A 13400-nucleotide genomic window follows, 5' to 3' on the forward strand; every position below is an offset into this window, starting at 1 on the left:
ATAGGATCACCCACTGAACACATTTCTGAATACATTGATTCCTTCCTACAACCTTTGGCTCGCAACCTTCCCTCTTTCATTCAGGATACAAGAGACTTGCTTTGCCAACTAGAGGACGTTGACTTGACGAATTACTGTTGTTTCATGAGTTTGGATATAAACTCTTTGTATACCTCTATCCCACTAGAATGGGGTATTGAGGCCTTATTTATCGCACTCTCTAGCAGGGATGTGACACTTTTTGAACACACCAACATGTTACTAGACCTCACACGACTAGTATTAGAGAACAATGTATTCTTACATGATGGTCAATTGTACAAACAATCCCAAGGGGTGCCAATGGGAGCTAAATTCTCACCATCATATGCAAACCTTTACATGGGCCAATTTGAAAAATTACTTCTTTGGACTTACTGCCCGACTACCATCACACAACATATCTTGTTTTGGGAGAGATACATAGATGACATACTGACAATTTGGACAGGGAACAGACAGGACCTAGAAATACTCATAAACCATCTTAATACTAACGACTATAACCTGGTTTTTACACATAAAACAGACCGTGCTCAGATAGAATTTCTGGATCTTCTCCTATATGTAAATAACAACAAAATCTCATCCAGAATATTCAGGAAACCCACTTCATGCAACTCTATCTTACATGCACGTAGCGCACACCCGAGCGCCCAAATTAAGGCCATTCCACATGGTGAAATGATCAGAACCAGACATAACTACAGTCACAATGAGATTTTTTCATTAGAAATGAAACAGCTGGCTCAACGCTTCAGAAATAGGGGGTACTGGGAAGAAACAATCTCCAAAACTAGCAAACTTATATCCTCCAAAAAACGAAACACCCTACTCATTAGGGGACATAAGAAACCCCACAAAAACAAGAGAAAGGACATCTCTGTAATCACTAGATACAGGCCTGTGAGCAATCAGTTATTCCGTATTTTGAAGAAACATGGCATCTGCTACTCTTGGATACGGGACTTGGGTCTGTTGTTGGGAAGAGACCATCTATCACTCACACCAGAGGACGTACTCTAAGAAACATTCTATGTCCTAGTTACATAGCACCACTAGCACTAGCTCACCTGCCTATGTGGTTACCTACAGAACTGGTAGGTTTCTTTAAATGTGGCTGCTGTATTACATGCCAATTCGCTCTCAACAAAACCTCGACGTTCTCTTACAATACGGGACAGACTCACTTTATCAGACAGTTCATTAACTGCAATACTAGGTACACGGTATACTGTATTCTGTGTGTCTGTGGACTAATCTATGTGGGTAGTACCATTCGTCCCCTCAAGGAAACGTATCCAGGAACATGTTAGAGCCATTAGGAACTACAACACGGGATACCCTCTTGCTGTACATTTCAACTCACTACATGACGAAGCCAATATTCAGAATATAAGATTCCATGGCACTACTCATGTCACGTTATCACCAAGACTGGGTGACAGGACTAAGGAACTACGTAAATGTGAAGCGAAATGGATTCTTAGAACACGTGCTGTGGAAAAAGGTTTAAATGTCGACAAGGAACTGCATGTGTTCCTGTCTTAGTTTGCTACTGTTGCCACATGTTACTATGTGGTCTCATTTTTGCATATGCCTGTTAACCCTGTCATTATGCACATTTCATGTTTGACACTATCTTGTTAACAGTTTTGTTTGTGCTTGTTTGGACTTTGTCTGCTAAGTATGGGTTATACTGACCTTGTCTAATACTACTTGCTTTGCCTGTTAACCCTGTCATTATGCACATATCATGTTTGACACTATCTTGTTAATGGATTTGTTTGGACTTCGTATACAACTAAGTATGGGCTACACTGACCATGTCTAATACTACTTGCTTTTCAGTCAGAGCCTTATTTGGTCACATGAGTTTTAATAAGCGCTTTGTGTATGCTCTGTAATTGACTTGCTTATATTGCCTTCTTCGCTGGCTACTTACATATGGATTTCCCATCTCTCTGGATTTACTACCCCCTTACACACTTCATTGGTTTGATTTGCATGGCTTACTTATACCTCATTTACATTTCTCGTACTCGTATTTTCGTCTTTGCGTCTGACCACTAGGGCCTTCACCTCCTGCGTGGTGACTCCCCTTCTTTCTTTAACGAACGTCTTGTTACTTGTTGTAGCAGATAGCTCAGCGTTTCACTCTTATTGGACCATTTTGTCTAAAGACTAGCTGTGCTCTTTACTTATTCTTCATAAGACGTTTTCTGTACTGTTTTTACCTGTTTTGACTTATTGCTTTTACTTTCCACTCCCACTCCTGAACTCTTTTCCCCCTCAGTCTTTTTGCTTACGGACTGTTCTTTCTAGCCTTATAATAATAGTAATCTTTATTGTTTAGTTAATAAAAACCATAACAATCATCTCATAATACAACATGTTTGAAGATAAAACATATCTAAAATTCTATAAAATTCCGTAAATTCCTTGGCCATGAAATCATGCGAGGATCTAAAATCAGTTTCTTAATTCTAAGATGCAAAAAAGTGCGTGATTAAGTATGCATCCCGGATGGTAGGTTTATGTCTTTGGTGTGTACAATCAAGAATTTGATAAATTTGCATATTGATTGTGCATCATTATGATCAAACATTGACATCACCGCTGACCGACAAGAACGAGTCCCATTTCTCATAAAAAGCGGTTTTAATAGTTGTCTGCGGGCTTCTTTTAAGGCTGGACAAATACAAATCAGGTGAACCATATCTTCTTTCGGGCCTCTGCATAGCCTGCAGGAAGTCTCTCCTCTATTCTTCCACGATGGTTGATCCGCTCTAGCAGGATATGCTCCCAAACGCAAAGTCAAGAAGCGATGCTTGATGTGAAGTGCGAAGGTTTCAGCCAAGTATTGTGATGGGGCCATGGTGGTATAAGTGTGCATTACCAGCCAGGCGTGTGAGCGTTGCGCAAGTTTAGCTTTATCATCTAGAAAAGATTGGATACTTATTTCCTTTTTAATCGCTCGACACAAAAGGGAATACGACATGTTGGAATCCCATCGGTACTTTGTTTTCGTCTCTTGCAAGGAGTTGTTCAGGTATCTGTTGTATACTGAATTAGGATTGCCGTTTACTGACATCCATAGTGCCGCTACTAGCGGGCTGACAGTGTTTTTACTTATTTTGTACCAGATCTTTATTGTGTGGGCCTTCCTGTCGAGCTGCTGTTGTGTTAGACCAAATTCCAGCCTTATCTGTGCAGGGGAAGCAGAGCGAGGAAGATTGAAGACTTGCTTATAGATTTTTATTTGCTGCCTTTCCAGAAGACTAGCATCTTTCCCGTATTGGGCTGCGCTTCCATATGTAATTGCTGGAAGGAATTTGGCCGACATAACCGACATTAGTGGTTTATATGATGGGCCCTTTAATCTTTTAGCAAGAGTGCAGAAAGCGAACGTCAAGGCTTTGGACTTCTGTAGAATATACTGGTTTTGCGGCACAAAATTGATCTTATTGTCTACTGTAAGTCCAAGATATTTGTAGCTGCAGATCGTATCGAGAGTGAAACCGTTTAATTTTATTTTCTTTGCAGGATTCAAAGAGCAGCCTATTGACATTGTTTTTGTCTTTGAAGTGTTAACCTCTAGTTTGTTTGTCTTTGTAAATTCACCCAAGGCAGTAACCAGTCGTTGCAACCCTATTTTTGTGTGGCTTAACAGAACAATGTCATCAGCATACGACAGATGTGTTATAGCCAGACTTCCCATCCTTGGAGAATGTGAGTTGGTTGCGTCTAGTTTTGCAGAGAGATCTGCCATGAAGAGGTTAAAGAGGTGCGGGGCCAACACGCAGCCTTGCTTTAAACCTATATTTGTTGGTATTCTCCTGGAAACTTTTGAGCCGTCTGCTACCTTGATTTGTACCCAAGTTCTGTCATACAGCAATTCTATACACCTCAAAATACGTTCTTGAAAACCCCAACTCCGTAGTTTGTTCCAGAGAATTGCTCTGTCCACACAATCAAAAGCACTTTTGAAATCCACAAAACATATGTGTACATTTTTCTTTAAGCCCTTTGCTCGGTTGGCTATATCTCCTAGCGCAAGAATGTTAGTCACTGTGCCGTAGCCCTTCGGGAAACCAGTTTGATTCATAGGTACCAAGTTATTTAAATTGGACCAGGTGAGCAGGTCTGCTAGGATTAAAGAGGCAAAGTATTTGGCCTCACTGTCAATTAGAGCTATCAGCCTATAGCTAGCTGGGTTTGCCCTGCTGCCTCCTTTGTATATAGGATTAATGATGGATCCTTTCCAACTTTCAGGAATGGTACTGTTACGTTCGACTTCAGCATATAATATTGACAGAGTGGCTGACCAATAATCGAGATCCACCTTAAATATAACTTGGGGAAGACCATTAGGGCTGGGAGCCCCGTCCCTACGGCTCCTTCTGATCACCTGGGCTACTTTATTGGCACTGAATCTCATATCACTCTGAGGAACGTCTGTAGGTTTTAGTGAAGCCTTCAGTTGCTGATTTTCTACAGGAGGGGTTGGCTTAAAAAAGATGTCTAACAGGTAATCCACCCATTTATCTTCTGAAATTGAAGAATATACTTATCTCATACCCTTTTACCTCCCAACTTGGCCGCCGCCTTTTCCCACCGTGGGTCTTTGTGTCTTGCGGAGCCAGTCTATTTCTTCTTTGACTGAGTCTGTTTTTTATTTTACTGATTTATGCCGCTATTTATTTGGTTTGTACTTTGAGCGTCTACATGACTTTCTAAACGGACACACGTGCCGCTACTCTACATTTTGGTAAGTGCAGCACGGATTCGCATAGGCTTAGACTTTTTAATTTCTACTTCCCACTTGTAATTTTGTCACGCTTACCCTTAGTGGTGAAGGGAACTTTCCGCGTTATCCTTGCATCCGAATGCGTTGACTGATCGGAGCTCTTTTTTACTTACTGGCTTATATACTGCACTAATTTAACCTAACATTTTAGTCTTGGGGCATGAAAGCAGGCCGTTACTCGGCTCTTGAAGGGCTGCCTTCTAGTTTACGATGTTACTCGTTATTTCATTCCAACGGTATTTACTTAGACTATTCCTGTTACTATATTAATAGTATTAATTCTGGTAATCTTTATTAAGGGCTTGCCCTCAATTCCTAGACGTTGGGAACTAGTCTCTACTTAGTACCCAACAGCCCCTGCCTTACCAGTGTTTCTCTTCATAGGTTATTTACACATCTTCGCTCTTTCTATGACTCTTACCGACTTGCCTTTACCCTTATTTCGGAGCCTGATACTCCACTCTTCTTTCAACTTATATTCTCTACAGAACTTACCATGGTTCACCTGGATTCTTCGTGAACACAAGGTGTCAATACTCTTGTTTTATTTTGACACCATCTTCTCTGGACACTGGAAGCCCGTATCTGCTCTACTGTTTACTAGGACCCACTCACAAGTACTTTTTTGCGATCCCTTGCCCCTTTTCTTTGCCCTGTATATTCTCTTTTCACTTACGGCTACTTACTTTATCCCCCCTTTTTCTTCTGTTTTGGACTCTCTTTCCTTACATCCCTTCAGCCCTAGAACTTACTACTTCCACATGGCTGCTGTACTCTCTTTTAGGCCCTGCTCTCACTTCTTGGACTTACTTTTACATCACACTTTCTGGAACCAACTTGATGGTCGGGGTCCCTTTTTTAAGTATACTATGGTGGTCATTACAACCCTGGCGGTCGGTGTTAAAGCGGCGGTAAAACCGCCAACAGGCCGGCGATAAAAAAAATGGAATCACGACCGTGGCGGAAACCGCCAACATAGACAGCCACTTTAACACTGCAACAGCCACGGCGGTACAAACAAACACCGTGGCGGTAACCGCCAACAGACAGGCAGAGGACAAAGTACCACCCACAGTATTACAACAGTCCAATCCGCCACCTTTTCTGGGGCGGATTCACGGCAAACAAAAACACGGCGGGAACAGGACTTGGAAGGGAAAACGCTCACTTCTACACCCCCCACGAGAAACCAGGATGCCATGGAACCATAACTCCAGACACTCCCTGCCTGTGTCTCCTCTACCAGGAGCACGAACGCCGGCGGCGAAGACCACAGTGAGTACTGCACCTACGAGACAGCAGAGGGGGGAGGGAAAAGAGAGTGACACACACATGCAACACGCAAAACCCCCACCCCCAACACACACACTAATACATCATGATACATTACAGTAACACTACCCCCAACCCCCCGGAAGAATGCAAACACAAAAGGAAATGAGGTGAACTATTGGAATCTAATAAAATTCAGTATTCAAAATATATATATATATACACTATTAACAAATATATACACCAATAACATAAGTCCAAGGTATTCCACCATTAAAGTCCGTGGACCACTGGGCCCAAAATGCATGGGCGAGGCCCACACAAGATACCCGATCAAATTAGAGAGAACACTGCTGGGGCATCAGTTTGAAATACAACAGGCACCTCAGGGGGAAAGGAAGTGGGGGCACCTCAGCCGGTTGAGTGCATGACGCCAGATCCACGAGGGGGCTCCATGCCCATTGATGTATCCTGGGGAGTGCAAAGCCACAGTCTCACAAGTCTCTCAAGTGGGTGGTTTGCCCACTGCTTTATCCTGGGGAGTGAAAAGCCACAGTCTCACAAGTTTCTCAAGTGGGTGGTTTGCCCACTGCTTTATCCTGGGGAGTGCAAAGCCACAATCTCTCAAGTGGATAACAGTCTCCACTGGTTCTGAAGGGGGCTTTGTGCCCAGAGTGCTTCATCCTGTCAAGGACTGAGGTAGTGGATGTCTTTCTCCACTGGTTCTGGAGGGGGCTTTGTGCCCAGAGTGCTTCATCCTGCCAAGGACTGAGGTAGTGGATGGGATACTCCACTGGTTCTGGAGGGGGCTTTGTGCCCAGAGTGATTCATCATGCCAAGGACTGAGGTAGTGGATGTATCTCTCCACTGGTTCTGGAGGGGGCTTTGTGCCCAGAGTGCTTCATCCTGCCAAGGACTGAGGTAGTGGATGGGATACTCCACTGGTTCTGGAGGGGGGCTTTGTGCCCAGAGTACTTAATCCTGCCAAGGACTGAGGTAGTGGATGTGAATCTCCACTGGTTCTGGAGGGGGCTTTGTGCCCAGAGTGGTTCACCCTGCCAAGGACTGAGATAGTGGATGTATCTCTCCACTGGTTCTGGTGGGGGCTTTGTGCCCAGAGTGCTTCATCCTGCCAAGGACTGAGGTAGTGGATGTCTTTCTCCACTGGTTCTGGAGGGGGCTTTGTGCCCAGAGTGCTTCATCCTGCCAAGGACTGAGGTAGTGGATGTGAATCTCCACTGGTTCTGGAGGGGGCTTTGTGCCCAGAGTGCTTCATCCTGCCAAGGGCAGAGGTAGTGGATCTATCTCTCCACTGGTTCTGGAGGGGGCTTTGTGCCCAGAGTGCTTCATCCTGCCAAGGACTGAGGTTGTGGATGTATCTCTCCACTGGTTCTGGAGGGGGCTTGGTGCCCAGAGTGCTTCATCCTGCTCGTGGCGGCCCCAGTAGCGTCGGAGCTTTTGGCGCTCATTGGCCTGCGGTGCTGGTGGCGGCGGTGCCCTGTGAAGTGGTGCTTGTGGCGGCGGTGTCCTTGGCAGCGGTGCTTGTGGCGGCGGTGTCCTTGGCAGCGGTGCTTGTGGCGGCCTTGCCTGCCGTGCAGGTTTTCGGTGACTTGCATGTCTTTCTGTGCCCCTTCCCCACCTTAGATGGTGGTGCAGCTGTCTTCCCACACCCAACTGTACTCCTGGGAGAGGCTTTGGTGGTAGATGTTTTGCCTTTCTCCCGCCGGGCACTGGCCAACTTTTTCTGCTTTTGAAGTGGGGGACTGTCCGTGGTCTGGCTCTTTGGCACACTGGCTGCCCTGCTGCTTGGTGCACTCCAGAAGCCGGTTACTGCTGGCACCACTGTGCCCGGTAATGTGGTGGCGGAGGTGCGGGGTTGGGACCTGGAAAGGTGGGCCCTAGGGGACTGAAGGGGTGGGGGAGGTGAGGGGAAGAGGTCAAGGTTGGACAGGAAAAGTTTTTGGGACACACTGGGACGGGTAGATGGAGGGAGTTTGGGAGTAGAGGAAGAGGTAGTGGTTGTAGGATGTGTACGTTTGCTGACTTTGGGTGAAGGTGCATGGACTGGAGGCTGTTGTGAGGTGGATGGCTGTTGGGTGGGCGTGTGGCTGCATTTGTGTACCTTGGGAGGTGGGCTCACAGACACACTGGGAGAGGACACAGGGGATGTGTGAATGGTAGTGGGGTGGTGACTGCACGTGAGTGGGGTGTGCTGGTGGGTGTGCTGGTGAGGGGCGTAGTGGCTGAAGAGGTAGTGCATGCAGGTGTGTGTGTAGACGAGACTGCCTGTGGGATGTGTGGTGCTTATGTTTGCCAGAGCTTCCCTTGTGTGTTGAGGTGTGTGCATGATGGTCTGATGGTGTGCTTGGGATAGGCTGAGGTACAGGGGTCTGGGTAGAGGAAGTTGGAGGGGGGAGGCTGGACACAGGGACAATGGCTGCCATCAGTGCTGAGGCCAGAGTCTGAAAAGCTCGCTGTTAGACTGCCTGACCAGAATGAATGCCCTCCAGGTATGCATTGGTCTGTTGCAACTGCCTCTCTACACCCTGGATGGCATTCAAAATGGTAGACTGCCCAACAGTGAGGGACCTGAGAAGGTCAATGGCCTCCTCACTGAGGGCAGCAGGGCTGACTGGGGCAGGGGCTGAGGTACCTGGGGCGAAGGAGATGCCCATCCTCCTGGGTGACCGGCCACGGGGCACACGCTGAGGGGCTACTGGGAGGCCGGTGAAGGTAGGGGGGGTGGCGGCTGTACCTGTAGATGCGGTGGGCACAGAGGGGCCCGCCACCGCAACGGAGCTCCCATCAGAGGAGGAGTCTGTGTCGCTGGTCTTAGCTCTTGTCCCCGCCGTGGAGCTCCCCTCGCCCTCTGTCCCACTGGTGGCTTCAGACTCTATTGTCTCGCCCTCCAGGGCCATGTGGGATGCAGCTCCCTCCTGCTCCGGTGGCACTGCTCCTCCGCCTGATGATGCTAATGCACACAAGAACAGGGAGACCACAAAAAGGGGGGGGAAAGACAGAAGAAAGACATGTTGAGTGCATGCAATACCACTAATGTTGGCGGACACTACAGACACAGAAGCCCCCTGCACTACGCCGTGCACTTTGAGTTCACTAATTAATCACAGGGACATGGGTAACAAGGCCTATGCCCGATTGCTGCACACATGGAAGTCACAGAAGCCTGACTAGGTGTAGTTGGCTCTGAACATAGGTGGGGTGCCACATGGCCTGCCTTACGACGGGACCTTGCCTACTAAGCTCGCCCTGGCCTAGGGTAAGTCACAGCCCACCTCCCGACCCAGACACCTCCACTGCGTGCAGAATCAGCTGAATGTGACTGTACTCACCCCCTTGTGGCTGCTGTGATGCCCTCAAGCTCCCATCCAACTCCGGATACGCCACAGCCAGGATCCGGAACATCAGGGGGGTAATGGTGCGACGGGCACCCCTCCCACGTTGGGAGGCCATCCCCAGCTGGGCCTCCACCGTCTTCTTGCTCCAGCGGCGAATGTCCTCCCATCTTTTATGGCAGTGGGTGCTCTGTCTGTGGTGGACCCCCAGGGCCCGGACTTCCTTGGCGATGGCACGCCAAATATCTTTCTTCTGGTGGGCGCTGACCTAAAGGAATAGTACAGGGGAAAAGGAGAAGATATGACCGCCCGCACCGTCACAGTCATTGGCCCACATCCCTACCCTTGCCATGACGCACATGCACTCACCGTTGTTTAATGCACGCCTCATTCTCCCCCATCCCCATCTTCCATCCACCCCACTCCACACAGGCATTGCCCATTCGGCATGCTCACAGTGTACTTACCTGTTTGTCTGGAGGACCGTAGAGTAGCGTGTAATGGAGGAGGACCCCATCCACTAGTTTCTCCAACTCTTCCGTGCTGAAGGCAGGGGCCCTTTCCCCAGACACATGAGCCATTGTCTCTTCCAGACTGAGGTCACAGTAGCACTTGCAGTGTAGGTCCTCCCCTGTCGAAGATCAGGTATCAAGTGATTGAACAGAGAGAAAATGGCAGTCACGTCTGCGGCAGTGCGTACCGTCACCGCCGGCGTACATCGTCATTGGCTCCTCGGACCCATAGGGTCCAATGTTAACCAATGCAGGATTGCGCCGCGGTCTATGAGCGCCTACCGCGATGGTGTACAACGCCAGCGCAGTTACCTCATATCCCCTTGTCCCACATTACAGGTCAGGCAGCCGCCATTTCAGGGGGCCACATGGTATTAATTTTAAATGCGTCACACATATCTAGGCCTTGCATACACACTAATACAGGCACATAGCAGTTTTAAAAAATTGAGGAATAAAGTTGTGTTAACGTACCTCAGTGTTGGTTGACTCTCTGCTCGCTGTTCTCCTCCATAGAGCACGTCCGCTGAGGCAGATGAGGAGGTGGCGGCATCCTCCGGTGTACAGACCGCTGGTGGACCTGTCGACAATGGAGGAGCATCATGTAATTGTCACCTACAGACTTGATCGTGCCACAATCCAGGAACTGTGTGCCCAGTTGGAGCCAGACCTGATGTCACCTATCCGCCATCCAACAGGAATCCCCCCTCTAGTGCAGGTGCTGTCAGTACTCCGTTTCCTGGCAAGTGGGTCTTTTCAAACGACAGTGGCCATAGCATCAGGGATGTCCCAGCCTATGTTTTCGAACGTGATGTCCAGAGTGTTGTCTGCACTGCTGAAACACATGCACAGCTACATCGTTTTCCCTCAGGTGGAGGATTTGCCTACAATGAAAGGTGACTTCTATGCCCTGGGACACATCCCCAACATCATAGGTGCCATTGATGGGACACATGTGGCCTTGGTCCCCCCCGCAGGAGTGAACAGGTGTACAGAAACCGGAAGAGTGACCATTCTATGAATGTGCAGATGGTGTGTTTGGCCGACCAGTACATCTCCAATGTGAATGCCAAGTTTCCTGGATCAGTGCATGACGCTTACATTTTGAGGAATAGCAGCATCCCTTAAGTGATGGGGCAACTACAGAGGCACCGTGTGTGGCTATTAGGTGAGGACATGGAGCCTATACAGTGTGACTAGGTGTCTGGGGATGTCCCTAAGAGTTAGTGTGTGTCTAACAGATTTCCCTCGACATTTGCAGGTGACTCTGGCTACCCCAACCTGTCATGGCCACTGACCCCAGTGAGGAATCCCAGGACAAGGGCAGAGGAACGCTACAATGAGGCCCATGGGCGAACTAGGAGGGTTATAGAGAGGACCTTCGGCCTCCTAAAGGCCAGGTTCAGGTGCCTCCATCTGACAGGTGGTTCCCTATTCTACTCACCAAAGAAGGTGTGCCATATCATCGTGGCCTGCTGTATGCTTCCCAACTTGGCTTTGCGACGACAGGTGCCTTTTCTGCAGGATGATGGTCCAGATGGAGGTGTTGTGGCAGCTGTGGAGCCTGTGGACAGTGAAGGAGAGGAAGCAGAAGAAGAGGACATCGACAACACAAACACGGTGATTCATCAATATTTCCAGTGAGACACAGGTAAGAAGACATCACTGCCTGCTACATCTGATATAATTGTTGGACCTCTCATCTGTCTGTCACCTTCACCCAGGGTATGGACCCTGAGTTGTCACTTTCACTTTCAATTTCACAGATGTGGGTCCCACTGTGTGACATCTGCTTTGTTTCCACATGGACTAGAGCTGTGTGACATAGGTATGTTGACAATACAATGGATATATAATTTTTACACAGTTTTTGCAAACACATTTTCGAAAGCACAGACTGACTCCAGATTGTTTTTTGCTTTAAGGGTGTTTATTTAAGTGCTAAACATTGGAGGGGGTTGTAAAATGGTCAGGGGTGATGGTGGAGGAATGTCCATGGCAGAGTCCAGTCTATTAGTCTCACAGGTGCATTGTCCAAAGGGGCATAGGAAGTGGAGCTAGGGCAGTTTAAGGATGGACAGGGTGACAAAGTGGGACAGAAGGATGACAATCAGGGTGGTCTCATTTCTTGGCTGGGGTCTTGGCATTGTTCTCTGTTTTTGTCCTGGATCTCAGGGACCGTTTGCGGGATGGTTCTCCATCTGCAGGGGGTGGGGTGCTGGTGTTGTGGTACTGTGGCGGTGCCTCCTGTCCACTAGCGCCGGCAGAGGTGGTGGGAAGTTCATCGTCCAGGCTATTGTCAGGGGCCCCTTGTTGTGCCACAGTGTCCCTCCTGGTGTTGACGAGTTCCTTCAGCACCCCTGCAATGGTGTCCAGGGTGGTGTTGATGGATTTGAGTTCCTCCCTTACTCCCAAATACTGTTCCTCCTGCAGCCGCTGGGTCTCCTGAAACTTGGCCAGTACCATTGCCATTGTCTCCTGGGAATGGTGGTCGGCTCCCATGATGTTGGAGAGGGCCTCGTGGAGAGTGGGTTTCCTGGGCCTGTCCTCCCCCTGTCGCACAGCAGCCCTCCCAGTTCCCCTGTGTTCCTGGGCCTCTGTCCCCTGAACCGTGTGCCCACTACCACTGCCCCCAGGTCCCTGTTGTTGTTGGGGGGTGGGTTAGCCTGGGTTCCCTGTAGTGGTGGACACACTGCTGCTTGACGTGTCCTGGGGACAGAGGTATGGGCCCGCTGGGTGGGTGCTGTGCTGGTGTTTCTAGAGGGGGGAGGCTCTGTGGTGGCCTGTGCCAGTGTGAGGGGAACAGACTGTCCCGAAGTCCAAGATGGGCCGGGCTGGTCATCTAGATCCAGTTGGACAGAGCTCCTGTCATCACTGTGGGCCTATTCTGTGGGTGGAGTGGACATGTCTGGACCCTCCTGTCCGGTGATGTTGGGTAGGGGTCCTGCAGGGGTGTAAAGGCATGATTATTGCATCTGTGTGTGGCATGGTGTGCAATGGGTGGGTGACCCTGTACCCCAGTGCTTGCATTCTTGTGTGGGACCTTGTGTGATAATTGTTTAGGGGTGTGTGTGGGTATGTGCAGTGGCCATGCATTGGTGATGGGTGTCCATGCTTTAGTGTTGCATGCAGGGCTTGGTGTTGGGATGGGTGGTTTGTGATAGTGGGACATATGTGAGGAGTTGGAGTGATGGGGTGAGGGCGAGGGTGGGGGTATGTGATGGAATGCAGGTAGGGTGGGGGATGTAATAGTTAAGATTTGACTTACCAGAGTCCATTCCTCCAGCTACTCCTGCGAGGTTCCATGGTTGCAAGACACCAGATAGCTGTACAGAGGACTGGCGGTGGACCCCCACCTCCTCCCTCACAACTAACAACATGGGAGGAGCAAGTCTTGGCAATACTGCATCCTGA

Source organism: Pleurodeles waltl, chromosome 5 (assembly GCF_031143425.1).
Source record: "Pleurodeles waltl isolate 20211129_DDA chromosome 5, aPleWal1.hap1.20221129, whole genome shotgun sequence".
Taxonomy (NCBI): domain Eukaryota; kingdom Metazoa; phylum Chordata; class Amphibia; order Caudata; family Salamandridae; genus Pleurodeles; species Pleurodeles waltl.